Below are 17,817 nucleotides of genomic sequence, written 5' to 3' on the forward strand. Positions count from 1 at the left end.
AGCAAAAAGTCACTGCAGGAGAAGTACAAAAAAGTACACAAGGTGACAGAGAACAGTTCAGATGAACAGAAGATGGATTCAGACTCCAGCAGTAAGGAACTGGGTTGTCTGAAAATACATAATGTGGGTAACACAGCAGACCACCAAACTATCTGGGTCATGCTTCGGATAGCAGGAGTCCAAGTGAAGATGGAATTGGACACAGGGTCGGCATTAACGGTCATGAATAAGCAAGATTACAAAAGGTTATTCTCGCACATTCCCCTGAGGGATACGGAGACTGTATTGAAAACATACACGGGGCAAATAGTATACCCCAAAGGAAAGATAAAAGTAAATGTGGTCTACAATGGTAAAGAAAGTCAGAAAATGGACTTGTACGTGTTACCTGATGGAGGTCCGCCACTACTGGGACGGGAATGGATCCGGAGAATAAATTTGGACTGGCATTCCATACAAGCACTGACTGTGGATGCCTGTAAGGAGGACGACGTCAAACCTAAACGACTGTCCAAAATCTTAGACGATGCTAAGGAGGTGTTCCAACAGGGACTTGGAACACTGAAAGGAATTACGGCAACCATCAAGGTTGAAGAACATGCAAACCCAAAATTTTTCAAAGCCAGACCGGTGCCTTATGTGATATGTCCTGCTGTGAAAGCAGAGCTGGAAGGGCTAGAACGTTCAGGGGTACTGTCCAAGGTGGACTGGAGCGAATGGGCTACACCCATTGTTCCTGTCATGAAGCGTTCGTTGAGCAACAAGCCGGGGGAACCTGGGAAGGTTCGCATCTGTGGCGATTTCAAGATCACTGTTAATCCAGTTCTTCACGGTGCAATATCCGCTTCCGCGGATTGAAGATATCTTCGCTTCGCTGTCTGGTGGAAAGCACTTCACCAAGATAGACCTGGCGCAGGCGTACCTACAGATGGAAGTTGATGAAGCGTCACGACAGTATCTCACGATCAACACACAAGGGCTTATATCGGTATAATCGGCTGGTTTTTGGAGTGGCATCGGCTCCAGCGATTTGGCAAAGGGCCATGGAGCAGGTATTGCAGGGAATCCCAGGCACACAATGCTACCTGGATGATATCCTGATTACAGGAGATAACGATAATGATCACCTCGCGAATTTGGAGCAGGTGCTCATCAGATTGAAAGAATATGGGCTAAGAGCTAATCGCCAGAAATGCGAGTTCTTTCAAAAGCGAATCTCGTACTGCGGCCACTTCATTGACCAGGAGGGGCTCCATAAGTCACCTGACAAGATCGAAGCTGTTGTCAAAGCTCCAGCACCGGAAAATGTATCCCAGTTGAGGTCGTTCCTCGGGTTGGTTAACTATTACCACAAGTTTCTTCCAAATTTATCCACGGTGTTACACCCGCTAAACACTCTTTTGCAAACGGGAATACCATGGAAGCGGAGCGATGATTGTAAGCCGGCTTTTCAAAAGAGCAAGGCACTGATCACCTCTAAGGAAGTGTTGGCTCACTTTAACCCAACGCTGCCTATTCGCTTAGCTTGTGATGCTTCTCCATATGGTATCGGGGCAGTGCTCTCACATAAGTTTCCAGATGGCTCGGAAAGGCCAGTCGCTTTTGCATCCAGATCATTGACCTCTACTGAGCGCAACTATGCTCAGATAGATAGGGAGGCTCTCAGCCTCGTGTGGGGAGTTAAGAAATTTAACCATTACCTGCAAGGCCCAAAGTTTACGCTGCTGACAGATCACCAGCCGTTGGTTTCCATTTTCAACCCTAAGAAGGGTGTTCCGGTAATGACGGCGCAGAGGCTTCAGAGATGGTCCCTTTTCCTAGGGGCACATCAATATGATATTGAGTTCAAAGGTACAAAGCAACATGGTAATGCTGATGGGCTGTCACGCCTGCCACTACCTACAGCGGAAGAGGCACCGGCAGTTGACCCTGTCGAGATATTTCACTCGACCATCATCGAATGCTTACCAGTCACCAATGCGGGTATTGAGAGGGAGACCCGAAATGACCCGACACTGTCTCGGGTCTACGACTTGACAGTGAAGGGATGGCCAGCACATGGCGAACCACTGTTACCAGCATTCTCAGCCAGACGAGAACAGCTGTCCGTATGTCAAGGAACATTGATGTATGGAACAAGGGTGATTATTCCTCCTAAATTAAGGGAGAGAGTTCTAAAAGAATTGCATGAAGGTCATCTGGGGGGAGTCAAGATGAAAAGCCTTGCTAGGGCTTATGTGTGGTGCCCAGGTATCGACAAACAAATAGAGGATCTGACTAAAAGCTGCTCAGGGTGCCAAAAAGTTCAGAACGCACCTCCAATTGCACTGCTGCATCCGTGGGAATGGCCTTCAGCCCCGTGGCAACGTGTGCATATCGACTTTGCAGGTCCATTCATGGATTCCATGTTTTTGATAGCAGTAGACGCACATTCTAAATGGCCAGAAGTGATTAAGATGTCGACCACTACCTCTGAGAAGACGATTGCAGTTCTAAGAACCATATTTGCAAGGAATGGATTGCCGGAGCAAATATGTTCAGACAACGGACTATAGTTCATGTCAGAAGAATTCCAGAAATTCATGAAAAAGAATGGGGTGAAACACTATTCATCTGCCCCATATCATCCGGCTACAAATGGGTTGGCCGAGAGATTTGTACAAACGTTCAAAAAGGCGATAAAGGCCATGAGTGAAGATCATATTCCACTACAACACAAGGTGGACAATTTCCTAATGGCGTATCAAAACGCCACGCATGTAGTGACAAATCAAAGCCATGCCATAAGGTTCTATAACAGAAGGTTGCGGTCCTGGTTGGATTTGTTAAAACCCAATGTGCGAAGGGAAGTCGAACACAAGCAATTCCAGCATGTAAATAAAAAGGCCACTCGTAGTTTTGAAATAGGACAACCAGTGTTGGCCAGGGACTATAGGGATGATAAATGGCAACCTGAGACAATTTGTGCACGACAGGGACCCTTGATGTACACGGTAGACGTTGGAGAGAACGTAATACGACGTCATGCTGACCAACTTGTGGAATCGAGAACAAGGGTCGACCCCATGTCTACGGCAGAGACACCAGTTGAAGAACTTATTGAGCCTGTAGCATCTACCTCAGACTCGAACGTATTGGATGATGTTGAATCCATAGGAGATCAAGTGGATGAGTCACCCCAGCAACGGGAACCAGAGATCCCTGAAAGGCGTTATCCGGGCCGGATCAGGAGGCCTCCTCAGAGACTGAATCTTTGAACAGTTCTTGTGTGTAAATTGTATATATGTTATCCATGTAGTATATTAATTGGGGGTGTCCACTGTTAAGCTAAAAGGGGAGGAATTGTAGTGTATGTAACCTGTACTACCTTAAGAGGATACCTTAAGGTGATGGACTACTTTTTAACGGCTCCTGTACATTGTAGCACCGGTGGTGACCACACCGGTATATAAACCCTGCGGAGCAAAGTGTACCTCAGTTCCGCCCTGACCCTCAATCACTAAAGACCTGTTTACTTACTTCTGTTGTCTGTGTCCTGTTATTCATTATAACTGCACTTGTAAACAGACTCAACACCTTCAGTACCCTAACTCTCCCATCGAAGCCCATCCCTCCAGTACCCTAACTCTCCTATCAAAGCCCATCCCTCCAGTACCCTAACTCTCCCATCGAAGCCCATCCCTCCAGTACCCTAACTCTCCCATCGAAGCCCATCCCTCCACTACCCTAACTCTCCCATCGAAGCCCATCCCTCCAGTACCCTAACTCTCCCATCGAAGCCTATCCCTCCAGTACCCTAACTCTCCATCGAAGCCCATCCCTCCAGTACCCTAACGCTCCCATCGAAGCCCATCCCTCCAGTACCCTAACACTCCCATCGAAGCCCATCCCTCCAGTACCCTAACTCTCCCATCGAAGCCCATCCCTCCAGTACCCTAACTCTCCCATCGAAGCCCATCCCTCCAGTACCCTAACTCTCCCATCGAAGCCCATCCCTCCAGTACCCTAACTCTCCCATCGAAGCCCATCCCTCCAGTACCCTAACTCTCCCATCGAAGCCCATCCCTCCAGTACCCTAACTCTCCCATCGAAGCCCATCCCTCCAGTACCCTAACTCTCCCATCGAAGCCCATCCCTCCAGTACCCTAACTCTCCCATCGAAGCCCATCCCTCCAGTACCCTAACTCTCCCATCGAAGCCCATCCCTCCAGTACCCTAACTCTCCCATCGAAGACCATCTCTCCAGTACCCTAACTCTCCCATCGAAGCCCATCCCTCCACTACCCTAACTCTCCCATCGAAGCCCATCCCTCCAGTACCCTAACTCTCCCATCGAAGCCCATCCCTGCAGTACCCTAACTCTCCCATCGAAGCCCATCCCTCCAGTACCCTAACTCTCCCATCGAAGCCCATCCCTCCAGTACCCTAACTCTCCCATCGAAGCCCATCCCTGCAGTACCCTAACTCTCCCATCGAAGCCCATCCCTCCAGTACCCTAACTCTCCCATCGAAGCCCATCCCTCCAGTACCCTAACTCTCCCATCGAAGCCCATCCCTCCAGTACCCTAACTCTCCCATCGAAGCCTATCCCTCCAGTACCCTAACTCTCCATCGAAGCCCATCCCTCCAATACCCTAACTCTCCCATGGAAGCCCATCCCTCCAGGGCCCTAAATCTCCCATCGAAGCCCATCCCTCCAGTACCCTAACTCTCCCATCGAAGCCCATCCCTCCAGGGCCCTAACTCTCCCATTGAAGCCCATCCCTCCAGTACCCTAACTCTCCCATCGTAGCCCATCCCTCCAGTACCCTAACTCTCCCATCGAAGCCCATCCCTAGAGTACCCTAACTCTCCCATCGAAGCCCATCCCTCCAGTACCCTAACTCTCCCATCAAAGCCCATCTCTCCAGTACCCTAACTCTCCCATCGAAGCCCATCCCTACAGTACCCTAACTCTCCATCGAAGCCCATCCCTCCAGTACCCGAACTCTCCCATCGAAGCCCATCCCTCCAGCACCCTAACTCTCCCATCGAAGCCCATCCCTCCAGCACCCTAACTCTCCCATCGAAGCCCATCCCTCCAGTACCCTAACTCTCCCCTCGAAGCCCATCTCTCCAGTACCCTAACTCTCCCATCGAAGCCCATCCCTCCAGTACCCTAACTCTCCCATCGAAGCCCATCCCTCCAGTACCCTAACTCTCCCCTCGAAGCCCATCTCTCCAGTACCCTAACTCTCCCATCGAAGCCCATCCCTCCAGTACCCTAACTCTCCCATCGAAGCCCATCCCTCCAGTATTCTAACTCTCCCATCGAAGCCCATCCCTCCAGTACCCTAACTCTCCCATCGAAGCCCATCCCTCCAGTACCCTAACTCTCCCATCGAAGCCCATCCCTCCAGTACCCTAACTCTCCCATCGAAGCCCATCCCTCTAGAACAGTAATCCTGATGTCACACTGAAGAGCCTCACTGTTTTCGTTTAGTATGTTGGGTTATCCCAACAAATAACTACCCAGAAACTCGCAGGGAACTAAATCGAGCCTTGTGTGGTAAGTGAGACATCACAATGCATCCAATCATGGCACTAATGTTTTTTTATGTTCATGGTCTCTGATTTGCTGTGCCTGAATAAGGCAAGTGCTCGAAGGATGGGGTAGTTATAGACAATTGAGCTTTTAAAAAATTAATTCTTGGGATGTGGGCGTCGCTGGCAAGGCCGGCATTTATTGCCCATCCCTAGTTACCGAGAGGAAGGTGGTGGTGAGCCACCTTCTTGAACCGCTGTGCGTGGCGGTTTCGACACAACTTGCTCTGCCTCATCAGAGGGGCAGACAAGAGTGAACCAGGTTAGTGTGTGGGACTGGAGTCACATGTAGGCCCCAGACCGGGTAAGGACGGCAGGTTTCCTTCCCTGAAGAGACATCGATGAAGCGGCTGGGGTTTTTAATGACAGTTTCATGATCACCGAGACTGGCTTTTTAATTCCACAATTGTTTAACAAAACCGTCACGGCGAGATTTGACCTCGGGTTTCCTGGATTAAAAGGCTTGCATTTCAATAGCGCCTTTCACAACCACCGGACGTCTCAAAGCGCTTCACAGCCAATTAAGTACATTTTTGAAGTGTAGTCACTGTTGTAATGTGGGAAACGCAGCAGCCAATTTGTGAACAGCAAGCTCCCACAAACAGCAAAGTGATAATGACCAGATCATCTGTTTTAGTGATGTTGGTTGAGGGATAAATATTGGCCCCAGGACACCGGGGAGAACTCCCCCCTGCTCTTCTTCAAAATAGTGGCCGTAGGATCTTTTACGTCCACCTGAGAGAGCAGACGGGGCCTCGGTTTAACGTCTCATCCGAAAGATGGCACCTCCGACAGTGCGGCGCTCCCTCAGTACTGCCCCTCCGACAGTGCGGCGCTCCCTCAGTACTGCCCCTCCGACAGTGCGGCGCTCCCTCAGTACTGCCCCTCCGACAGTGCGGCGCTCCCTCAGTACTGCCCCTCCGACAGTGCGGCGCTCACTCAGTACTGCCCCTCCGACAGTGCGGCGCTGCCTCAGTACTGCCCCTCCAACAGTGCGGCACTCCCTCAGTACTGCCCCTCCAACAGTGCGGCACTCCCTCAGTACTGCCCCTCCGACAGTGCGGCGCTCCCTCAGTACTGCCCCTCCGACAGTGCAGCGCTCCCTCAGTACTGCCCCTCCGACAGTGCGGCGCTCCCTCAGTACTGCCCCTCCGACAGTGCAGCGCTCCCTCAGTACTGCCCCTCCGACAGTGCGGCGCTCCCTCAGTACTGCCCCTCCGACAGTGCAGCACTCCCTCAGTACTGCCCCTCCGACAGTGCAGCGCTCCCTCAGTACTGCCCCTCCGACAGTGCAGCACTCCCTCAGTACTGCCCCTCCGACAGTGCGGCGCTCCCTCAGTACTGCCCCATCGACAGTGCGGCGCTACCTCAGTACTGCCCCTCCGACAGTGCAGCACTCCCTCAGTACTGCCCCTCCGACAGTGCGACGCTCCCTCAGTACTGCCTCTCCGACAGTGCGGCGCTCCCTCAGTACTGCCCCTCCGACAGTGCGGCGCTCCCTCAGTACTGCCCCTCCGACAGTGCGGCGCTCCCTCAGTACTGCCCTTCCGACAGTGCGGCGCTCCCTCAGTGCTGCCCCTCCGACATAGAAACATGGAAGATAGGAGCAGGAGTAGGCCATTCGGCCCCTCGAGCCTGCTCCGCCATTCAATGAGATCATGGCTGATCATCCAAATTCAGTACCCTGTCCCTGCCTTCTCTCCTTATCCCTTGATCCCTTTAACCTTAAGAAATATATCCAACTCCTTCTTGAATATATTTAATGAATTGGCCTCAACTGCCTTCTGTGGTAGAGAATTCCACAGGTTCACCACTCTCTGGGTGAAGAATTTCCTCCTCATCGCTGTCCTAAATGGCTTACCCCTTATCCTTAGACTGTGACCCCTGGTTCTGGACTCCCCTGCCATTGGGAACATCCTTCCTGCATCTAGTCTGTCTACTCGTTAGAATTTTATAAGTTTCAATGAGATCCCCTCTCATTCTTCTGAACTCCAGCGAATATAAGCCTAATCGACCCAATCTCTCCTCATACGTCATTCCTGCCATCCCAGGTATCAGTCTGGTGAATCTTCGCTGCACTCCCTCCATGGCAAGAACATCCTTCCTCAGATAAGGCGACCAAAACTGCACACAATACTCAAGATGTGGTCTCACCAAGGCCCTGTACAACTGCAGCAAGACATCCTTGTTTCTGTACTCAAACCCTCTCGCTACGAAGGCCAACATACCATTTGCCTTCTTAACCGCCTGCTGCACCTGCATGCTTACCTTCAGCGACTGGTGCACAAGGACACCCAGGTCTCGTTGCACTTCCCCTTCTCCCAATCTATTGCCGTTCAGATAATAATCTGCCTTCCTGTTTTTGCCACCAAAGTGGATAACCTCACATTTATCCATGTTATATTGCATCTGCCATGCTTCTGCCCAATCACCCAACTTGTCCAAATCATACTGGAGTTTCTCGGCATCCTCCTCACAGCACAGTCTCAAAGCGCTTCACAGCCGCTGAGGCACTTCCTGAAGTGGTGTCAGAAAAAGACTTCGCAAAAAAACGGGTGCAGACCATCGCCGATTGCGTCCAAAGCGGAAATGCTACTTCCCCCCAGTTTTAAGACTTCCCTCGCAGTTTGGGTTCCGGGTTTGCTGAGCCACTCGCTGCGGCTCCTGGTCCTAACTGGACTCGCTCCGTCTACAATTGTCAAAATAATGATTGGTACGTTGGCCTTCATTGCGAGAATCAAAATCCTGGAACTCCCTCCCTAACAGCACTGTGGGAGCACCTTCGCCACACGGACTGCAGCAGTTCAAGAAGGCGGCTCACCACCACCTTCTCAAGGGCAATTAGGGATGGGCAATAAATGCTGGTACGTTGGCCTTCATAGCGAGAGGATTCGAGAACAGGAGCAAGGATGTTTTGCTGCAGTTGTACAGGGCCTTGGTGAGGCCACACCTTGAGTATTGTGTGCAGTTTTGGTCGCCTTATCTGAGGAAGGATGTTCTTGCCATGGAGGGAGTGCAGCGAGGATTCACCAGGCTGATACCTGGGATGGCAGGAATGACGTATGAGGAGAGATTGGGTCGATTGGGCTTATATTCGCTGGAGTTTAGAAGAATGAGAGGGGATCGCATTGAAACTTATAAAATTCTAACAGGACTAGACAGACTAGATGCAGGAAGGATGTTCCCGATGGTCGGGGAGTCCAGAACCAGGAGTCACAGTCTAAGGATAAGGGGTAAGCCATTTAGGACTGAGATGAGGAGGAATTTCTTCACCCAGAGAGTGGTGAACCTGTGGAATTCTCTACCACAGGAGGCAGTAGTGGCCAATTCATTAAATATATTCAAGAAGGAGTTGGATATATTCTTAAGGCTAAAGGGATCAAGGGATATGGGGAGAAAGCAGGGACAGGGTACTGAATTTGGATGATCAGCCATGATCTCATTAAATGGCGGAGCAGGCTCGAGGGGCCGAATGGCTTACTCCTGCTCCTATCCTCTATGTTTCTATAAATGCTGGGCCTTGCCAGCGAAGCCCACATCCCATAAACAACTTTAAAAAAAAGGATTTGAGTACAGGAGCAAGGATGTCTTAAAAATAGGGAGGTCACTTATCACTTGGAGGGTGCGAGTCTGGGTGGGGTAGAGGAACAAAGGGATCTCGGAGGGTGCGAGTCTGGGTGGGGTAGAGGAACAAAGGGATCTCGGAGGGTGCGAGTCTGGGTGGGGTAGAGGAACAAAGGGATCTCGGAGGGTGCGAGTCTGGGTGGGGTAGAGGAACAAGGGGATCTCGGAGGGTGCGAGTCTGGGTGGGGTAGAGGGACAAAGGGATCTCGGAGGGTGCGAGTCTGGGTGGGGTAGAGGGACAAAGGGATCTCGGAGGGTGCGAGTCTGGGTGGGGTAGAGGGACAAAGGGATCTCTGAGGGTGCGAGTCTGGGTGGGGTAAAGGAACAAAGGGATCTCGGCGGGTGCGAGTCTGGGTGGGGCAGAGGAACAAAGGGATCTCGGAGGGTGCGAGTCTGGGTGGGGTAGAGGAACAAGGGGATCTCGGAGGGTGCGAGTCTGGGTGGGGTAGAGGAACAAGGGGATCTCGGAGGGTGCGAGTCTGGGTGGGGTAGAGGAACAAAGGGATCTCGGAGGGTGCGAGTCTGGGTGGGGTAGAGGAACAAGGGGATCTCGGAGGGTGCGAGTCTGGGTGGGGTAGAGGAACAAAGGGATCTCGGAGGGTGCGAGTCTGGGTGGGGTAGAGGAACAAGGGGATCTCGGAGGGTGCGAGTCTGGGTGGGGTAGAGGAACAAAGGGATCTCGGAGGGTGCGAGTCTGGGTGGGGTAGAGGAACAAAGGGATCTCGGAGGGTGCGAGTCTGGGTGGGGTAGAGGAACAAGGGGATCTCGGAGGGTGCGAGTCTGGGTGGGGTAGAGGAACAAAGGGATCTCGGAGGGTGCGAGTCTGGGTGGGGTAGGGGAACAAGGGGGTCTCGGAGGGTGCGAGTCTGGGTGGGGTAGAGGAACAAAGGGATCTCGGAGGGTGCGAGTCAGGGTGGGGTAGAGGAACAAGGGGATCTCGGAGGGTGCGAGTCTGGGTGGGGTAGAGGAACAAGGGGATCTCGGAGGGTGCGAGTCTGGGTGGGGTAGAGGAACAAAGGGATCTCGGAGGGTGCGAGTCTGGGTGGGGTAGAGGAACAAGGGGATCTCGGAGGGTGCGAGTCTGGGTGGGGTAGAGGAACAAAGGGATCTCGGAGGGTGCGAGTCTGGGTGGGGTAGAGGAACAAGGGGATCTCGGAGGGTGCGAGTCTGGGTGGGGTAGAGGAACAAGGGGATCTCGGAGGGTGCGAGTCTGGGTGGGGTAGAGGAACAAGGGGATCTCGGAGGGTGCGAGTCTGGGTGGGGTAGAGGAACAAGGGGATCTCGGAGGGTGCGAGTCTGGGTGGGGTAGAGGAACAAAGGGATCTCGGAGGGTGCGAGTCTGGGTGGGGTAGAGGAACAAGGGGAGCTCGGAGGGTGCGAGTCTGGGTGGGGTAGGGGAACAAAGGGATCTCGGAGGGTGCGAGTCTGGGTGGGGGAACAAAGGGATCTCGGAGGGTGCGAGTCTGGGTGGGGTAGAGGGACAAGGGGATCTTGGAGGGTGCGAGTCTGGGTGGGGTAGAGGAACAAGGGGATCTCGGAGGGTGCGAGTCTGGGTGGGGTAGAGGAGCAAAGGGATCTCGGAGGGTGCGAGTCTGGGTGGGGGAACAAAGGGATCTCGGAGGGTGCGAGTCTGGGTGGGGTAGAGGGACAAGGGGATCTCGGAGGGTGCGAGTCTGGGTGGGGTAGAGTGACAAGGGGATCTCGGAGGGTGCGAGTCTGGGTGGGGTAGAGGAACAAGGGGATCTCCGAGGGTGCGAGTCTGGGTGGGGTAGAGGAACAAGGGGATCTCGGAGGGTGCGAGTCTGGGTGGGGTAGAGGAACAAGGGGATCTCGGAGGGTGCGAGTCTGGGTGGGGTAGGGGAACAAAGGGATCTCGGAGGGTGCGAGTCTGGGTGGGGTAGAGGAACAAGGGGATCGCGGAGGGTGCGAGTCTGGGTGGGGTAGAGGAACAAAGGGATCTCGGAGGGTGCGAGTCTGGGTGGGGTAGAGGAACAAGGGGATCTCGGAGGGTGCGAGTCTGGGTGGGGTAGAGGAACAAAGGGATCTCGGAGGGTGCGAGTCTGGGTGGGGTAGAGGAACAAAGGGATCTCGGAGGGTGCGAGTCTGGGCGGGGTAGAGGAACAAAGGGATCTCGGAGTACAAATACACAAATCACTAAAAGTTGCGACACAGGTTAGCAAGGCCATAAAAAAGCAAACCAAGCACTGGGGTTTATTTCTAGAGGGATAGAATTGAAAAGTAGGGAAGTTATGCTAAACCTGTATCGAACCTTGGTTAGACCACACTTGGAGCACTGCGTACAGTTCTGGTCGCCATATTATAAAAACGATATAGAGACACTGGAGAGGGTGCAGAGAAGATTTACAAGGATGATACCAGGAATGCGAGGGTACACCTATCAGGAAAGGATGAACAGGCTGGGTCTCTTTTCTCTTGAAAAGAGAAGGCTGAGGGGTGACCTAATAGAGGTCTTTAAAATGATGAAAGGTTTTGATAGAGTGGATACAGAGAGAGTGTTTCCACTTGTGGGGAAGAGCATAACTAGAGGCCATCAATATAAGAGAGTCACCAAAAAATCCAATAGGGAATTCAGGAGAAACTTCTTTACCCAGAGAGGGGTGAGAGGATTTGAGTACAGGAGCAAGGATGTCTTACTACAGTTATACAGGGCCTTGGTGAGACCACACCTGGCGTACTGTGAGCAGTTTTGGTCTCCTTGCCTAAGAAAGGATATACTTGCCATAGAGGGAGTGCAGCGAAGGTTCACCAGACTGATTCCTGGGATGGCAGGACTGTCGTATGAGGAGAGATTGGGTCGACTAAGCCTGTATTCACTGGAGTTAGGAAGAATGAGAGGGGATCTCATTGAAATGTATAAAATTCTGACAGGGCTAGATAGACTGGATGTTTCCCCTGGCTGGGGGGGGTCTAGAACGAGGGGTCACAGTCTTGGGATACGGGGTAGGACATTTAGGACTGAGATGAGGAGAAATTTCTTCACTCAGAGGATGATGAACCTGTGGAATTCTCTACCACAGAAGGCTGTGGAGGCCAAGTCACTGAATATATTTAAGAAGAAGATCGATAGATTTCTAGACACAAAAGGCATCAAGGGGGTATGGGGAGAGAGCGGGAATATGGTATTGAGATAGAGGATCAGCCATGATCTTATTGAATGGTGGAGCAGGCTCGAAGGGCCGAATGGCCGACTCCCTGCTCCTATTTTTTTGTTTCTATGGTTAAATTTTTAATCTCTCGACAGACATGACTTAAAAAAACAGATGATCTGGTCATTATCTCATTGCTGTTTGTGGGAGCTTGCTGTGCGAAAATTGGCTGCCGCGTTTCCTACATTACAACAGCGACGACACATCGAAAGTATTTCATTGGCTGTGAAGCGCTTTGGGACGTCCTGGGGTGGTGAAAGGCGCTGGAGAAATGCAAGTCATTCCTTCTGACTGGGACAATTTAAGTGTCTTCTTACCCAAGGGTTATAGGACTCGAACAAACCTATCACCTATTGTCCCCTCACCCCCAAGCAAACGAGGACTGTGGTGGGCCAGTTTCTGCGTTTAAACCGCCAAACACAAGCAGGTCTCATCACACTTGCTCATAAGAATGAGATGGGACAACAACATCATCTTGCATTTATACAGCGCCTTTAACGTAGTAAAACGTCCCAAGGTGCTTCACAGGAGCGATTATCAAACAAACTTTGACCCCGAGCCACATCAGGAGATATTAGGACAGGCGACCAAAAGCTTTGTCAAAGAGGTCGATTTTAAGGAGCATCTTAAAGGAGGAGAGAGAGGCGGAGAGGTTTAGGGAGGGAATTCCAGAGCTCGGGGCCCAGGCGGCTGAAGGCACGGCCGCCAATGGTGGAGCGATGGAAATCGGGGGATGCGCAAGAGGCCAGAATCGGAGGATTGGGACCCCTCAACAGCCTTTCTATTCCCAAAAGAAAATTCTGAAGTTAATAACTGGATCTTTCAATCCATTGGATTTTAAACAAGTACATTACTAAACCCCTTTATAAAACACTGGTTAGGCCCCAGCTGGAAAATTATGTCCAATTCTGGGCCCCGCACACGTTAGGAAGGATGTCAAGACCTTGGAGAGGGTGTGGAGGCGATTGACCAGAATGGTACCAGGGATGAGGGAATTCAGTGATGTGGAGAGACTGGAGAAGCTGGGGTTGTTCTCCTTAGAGCAGAGAAGATTAAGGGGAGATTGACCAGAATGAATTCCCTCGTCCCTGGAACCAGTGATGTGGAGAGACTGGAGAAGCAGGGGTTGTTCTCCTTGGAGCAGAGAAGGTTAAGGGGAGATTGACCAGAATGGTCCCAGGGATGAGAGACTTCAGTGATGTGGAGAGACTTGAGAAGCTGGGGTTGTTCTCCTTAGAGCAGAGAAGATTAAGGGGAGATTGACCAGAATGGCTCCAGGAATGAGGGACTTCAGTGATGCGGAGAAGCTGGGGTTGTTCTCCTTAGAGCAGAGACGGTTTTAAGAAGGGAAGTAGACAAAAAGCTGGAAACTATAGACCAGTTAGCCTAACATCTGTGGTTGGCAAAATGTTGGAGTCCATTATTAAGGAAACAGTAACAGAGCATTTGGATAAACATAATTTAATAGGACAGAGTCAGCATGGTTTTACGAAGGGGAAGTCATGTTTGACAAATTTGCTCGAATTCTTTGAGGATGTAACATACAGAGTGGATAAAGGGGAACCAGTGGATGTAGTGTATTTGGACTTCCAAAAGGCATTTGACAAGGTTCCACACAAAAGATTACTGATCAAGATAAAAAATCACAGGATTGGGGGCAATATACTGGCATGGGTGGAAGATTGGCTATCTAACAGAAAGTTGGGATAAATGGTTCGTTCTCGGGCTGGCAATCAGTAACTAGTGGTGTTCCGCAAGGGTCAGTGCTGGGACCCCAACTCTTTACAATCTATATTAACGATTTGGAGGAAGGGACCGAGTGCAACATATCCAAGTTTGCCGACGATACAAAGATAGGAGGGAAAGCAGTGAGTGAGGAGGACATAAAAAACCTGCAAAAGGACAGACAGGCTAAGTGAGTGGGCAGACATTTGGCAGATGCAATATAATGTTGGAAAGTGTGAGGTTATACACTTTGGCAGAAAAAATCAAAGAGCAAGTTATTATCTAAATGGAGAGAAACTGCAAAGTGCTACAGTACAAAGGGATCTGGGGGTCCTGGTGCATGAAACACAAAAAGTTAGTATGCAGGTGCAGCAGGTGATCAGGAAGGCCAATGGAATCTTGGCTTTTATTGCAAGGGGGATGGAGTATAAAAACAGGGAAGTCTTGCTGCAGTTATACAGGGTATTGGTGAGGCCACACCTGGAATACTGCGTGCAGTTTTGGTTTCCATATTTAAGAAAAGATATACTTGCTCTCGAGGCGGTTCAGAGAAGGTTCACTCGGCTGATTCCGGAGATGAGGGGGTTGACGTATGAGGAAAGGTTGAGTAGGTTGGGACTCCACTCATTGGAGTTCAGAAGAATGAGAGGCGATCCTATCGAAACATATAAGATTGTGAGGGGGCTTGATCGGGTGGATGCGGTGAGGATGTTTCCACTGATGGGTGAGACTAGAACTAGGGGGGATAATCTAATAATAAGGGGCTGCCCTTTCAAAACTGAGATGAGGAGAAACTTCTTCACTCAGTGGGTAGTAAATCTATGGAATTTGCTACCCCAGAGAGCTGTGGAAGCTGCAACATTAAATAAATTTAAAATGGCGATAGACATTTTCCTAGCAGATAAGGGAATTAGGGGTTACGGGGAGAGGGCAGGGAAGTGGACGTGAGTCTAGATTCAGATCAGCCATGATCCTATTGAATGGCAGAGCAGGCCCGAGGGGCCGTATGGCCTACTCCTGCTCCTATTTCTTATGTTCTTATGGTTAAGGAGAAGATTGACCGGAATGGTACCAGGGATGAGGGACTTCAGTGATGTGGAGAGACTGGAGAAGCTGGGGTTGTTCTCCTTAGAGCAGAGAAGGTTAAGGGGAGATTTAATAGAGGCGTTCAAAATCATGAGGGGTTTTGACAGAGTAAATAAGGAGAAACTGTTTCCAGTGGGCAGGAGGGTCGGTAACCAGAGGACACAGATTGAAGATAATCGGCAAAAGAACCAGAGGGGGAGATGAGGAAATGTTTTTCACGCAGCGAGTTGTGATCTGGAACGCGCCGCCTGAAAGGGCGGTGGAAGCAGATTCAACAGTAACTTTCAAAAGGGAATTGGGTAAATACTTGAAAGGGGAAAATTCACAGGGGAAAGAGCAGGGGGGAGTGGGACTAATTGGAGAGCTCGTTCAAAGAGCCAGCACAGGCAGGATGGGCCAAATGGGATCCTCCTGTGCTGTACGTTTCTGATGTGAAGAAACTGAGTTTACAACCAGTGATTTACAAGCATCCGCCTACCTACAAACCCCAGGAGCGACAAATCTCAGCGGAGGTGTCCCAGAGCGGGTGTAACCACCCCGAGTGTGGTATCCCAGGACTAGTATAACTAGCAGAGCGCTGTGTAACTCGTATAACCAGCCTCACTCACCTTCCCCACCGGTTTGGCGGCTCTGAGCGACCGGAAGCCTTTCAGCGGCGGACCCGGCCCGGCCAAGCTGCGTCCGGCTCAACCCCGTCCGGCTGGAGCGCCGCGTTCCCCCGACTGTGGTTCCGCCCCGTTCAGCTGGTTCCGACCTCACTTCCTCACACACCCAGAGTCAGCTAGATACACACAGGGTCAGCCAGAGTCCTCACACACACACACACAGGGTCAGTCAGAGTCCCCACCACACATACCCAGGACCAGCCAGCGTTCCCACCACACACACCCAGGGCCAGCCAGAGTCCACACTGGGTCTCAACTCAACTGGCTTGCGGGGTGTTCTTTTGATATGAATGAAAGAACTTGGAAATTAGGAAGAAGGGAGATTACATCTGGATGCCTTTGTGGCTTCGAGCCCCCACTCCAGAGACTTGAGTGCGAATAATCTAGGCAGTACTGAGGGAGCGCCGCTCTGTTGGAGGGTGAGTACTGAGGGAGCGCCGTACTGTCGGAGGGGCAGTACTGAGGGAGTGCCGTATTGCCGGAGGGGCAGTACTGAGGGAGTGCCGCACTGTCAGAGGGGCAGCACTGAGGGAGCGCCGCACTGTCGGAGGGGCAGTACTGAGGGAGCGCCGCACTGTCGGAGGGGCAGTACTGAGGGAGCGCCGCACTGTCGGAGGGGCAGTACTGAGGGAGCGCCGCACTGTCGGAGGGGCAGTACTGAGGGAGTGCCGTACTGTCGGAGGGGCAGTACTGAGGGAGTGCCGCACTGTCGGAGGGGCAGTACTGAGGGAGCGCCGCACTGTCGGAAGAGCAGTACTGAGGGAGCGCTGCACTGTCGGAGGGGCAGTACTAAGGGATCGCCGCACTGTCGGAGGGGCAGGACTGAGGGATCGCCGCACTGTCGGAGGGGCAGTACTGAGGGAGCGCCGCACTGTCGGAGGGGCAGTACTGAGGGAGTGCCGTACTGTCGGAGGGGCAGTACTGAGGGAGTGCCGCACTGTGGGAGGGGCAGTACTGAGGGAGTGCCGCACTGTCGGAGGGGCAGTACTGAGGGAGCGCCGCACTGTCGGAAGAGCAGTACTGAGGGAGCGCTGCACTGTCGGAGGGGCAGTACTAAGGGATCGCTGCACTGTCGGAGGGGCAGGACTGAGGGATCGCCGCACTGTCGGAGGGGCAGTACTGAGGGAGCGCCGCACTGTCGGAGGGGCAGTACTGAGGGAGCGCCGCACTGTCGGAGGGGCAGTACTGAGGGAGCGCTGCACTGTTGGACGTGCCCGTCTTTTGGATGCGATGTTAAACCGAGGCCCTGTCTGCCCTCTCAGGTGGATTTAAAAGATCCCACAGCCACTATTGGAAGAAGAGCAGGGGGGAGTTCTCCCCTGTTTCCTGGGGCCAATATTTATCCCTCAACCAACATCACTAAAAAACAGGTGATGTGGTCATTATCACATTGCTGTTTGTGGGAGCTTGCTGTGCGCCAATTGGCTGCCGCGTTTCCTACATTACAACAGTGACTGCACTTCAAAAAAAGTATTTCATTGACTGTGAGGTGCTTTGGGACATCCTGGGGTGGTGAAAGGTGCTGGAGAAATGCAAGTCTTCCTTTGTTAAACTGAGCTAAAAACCAGAGGAAAGGGAGAATAAGGAGCCTTCTGGTACTAGATGAAGGGTCTGCTCCTCAAGTTCTCATACAGTCATCGAGTCATAGCGGCACAGAAGGAGGCCATTTGGCCCATCGAGTCCGTGCCGACTCTCTGCAGAGCAATCCAGTCAGTCCCATTCCCCCGCTCTACCTCTTGCCGAAAATCTGAAATCTGTGTCCCCTTGTACCATCAACTAGTGGGAACAGCCTATCGAAACCCGTCATAATGTTGTACTGTACACCTCGATCAAATCACCCCTCAACCTCCTTAGCTCCAATGAAAACAAATCCGGCTTCTCCAACCTGTCCTTGTAGCTAAGATCCAGTAGCAGCACTTCAGTGCCAGGCTACTGACCTCCGGCCGTTCGGTGCCGGAGGAGGGGGG

General features: G+C 52.0%; 1 protein-coding gene across 1 annotated transcript in view; it reads right to left on the reverse strand.

The window, feature by feature from the left end:
- Nucleotides 1-15,763, reverse strand: part of smg9 (SMG9 nonsense mediated mRNA decay factor) — an 81,542-nt gene extending 65,779 nt beyond the window's left edge. The window contains 1 exon segment of the mRNA XM_086004023.1: nt 15,664-15,763. The gene's annotated coding sequence lies outside the window, so the exon portion shown is untranslated.
- Between the last annotated feature and the right edge of the window lie 2,054 nt (nt 15,764-17,817).

The sequence above is a fragment of the Somniosus microcephalus genome, chromosome 12 (assembly GCF_052327205.1).
Source record: "Somniosus microcephalus isolate GS21.2 chromosome 12, FLI_Smic_1.0, whole genome shotgun sequence".
In the NCBI taxonomy this organism is placed as follows: domain Eukaryota; kingdom Metazoa; phylum Chordata; class Chondrichthyes; order Squaliformes; family Somniosidae; genus Somniosus; species Somniosus microcephalus.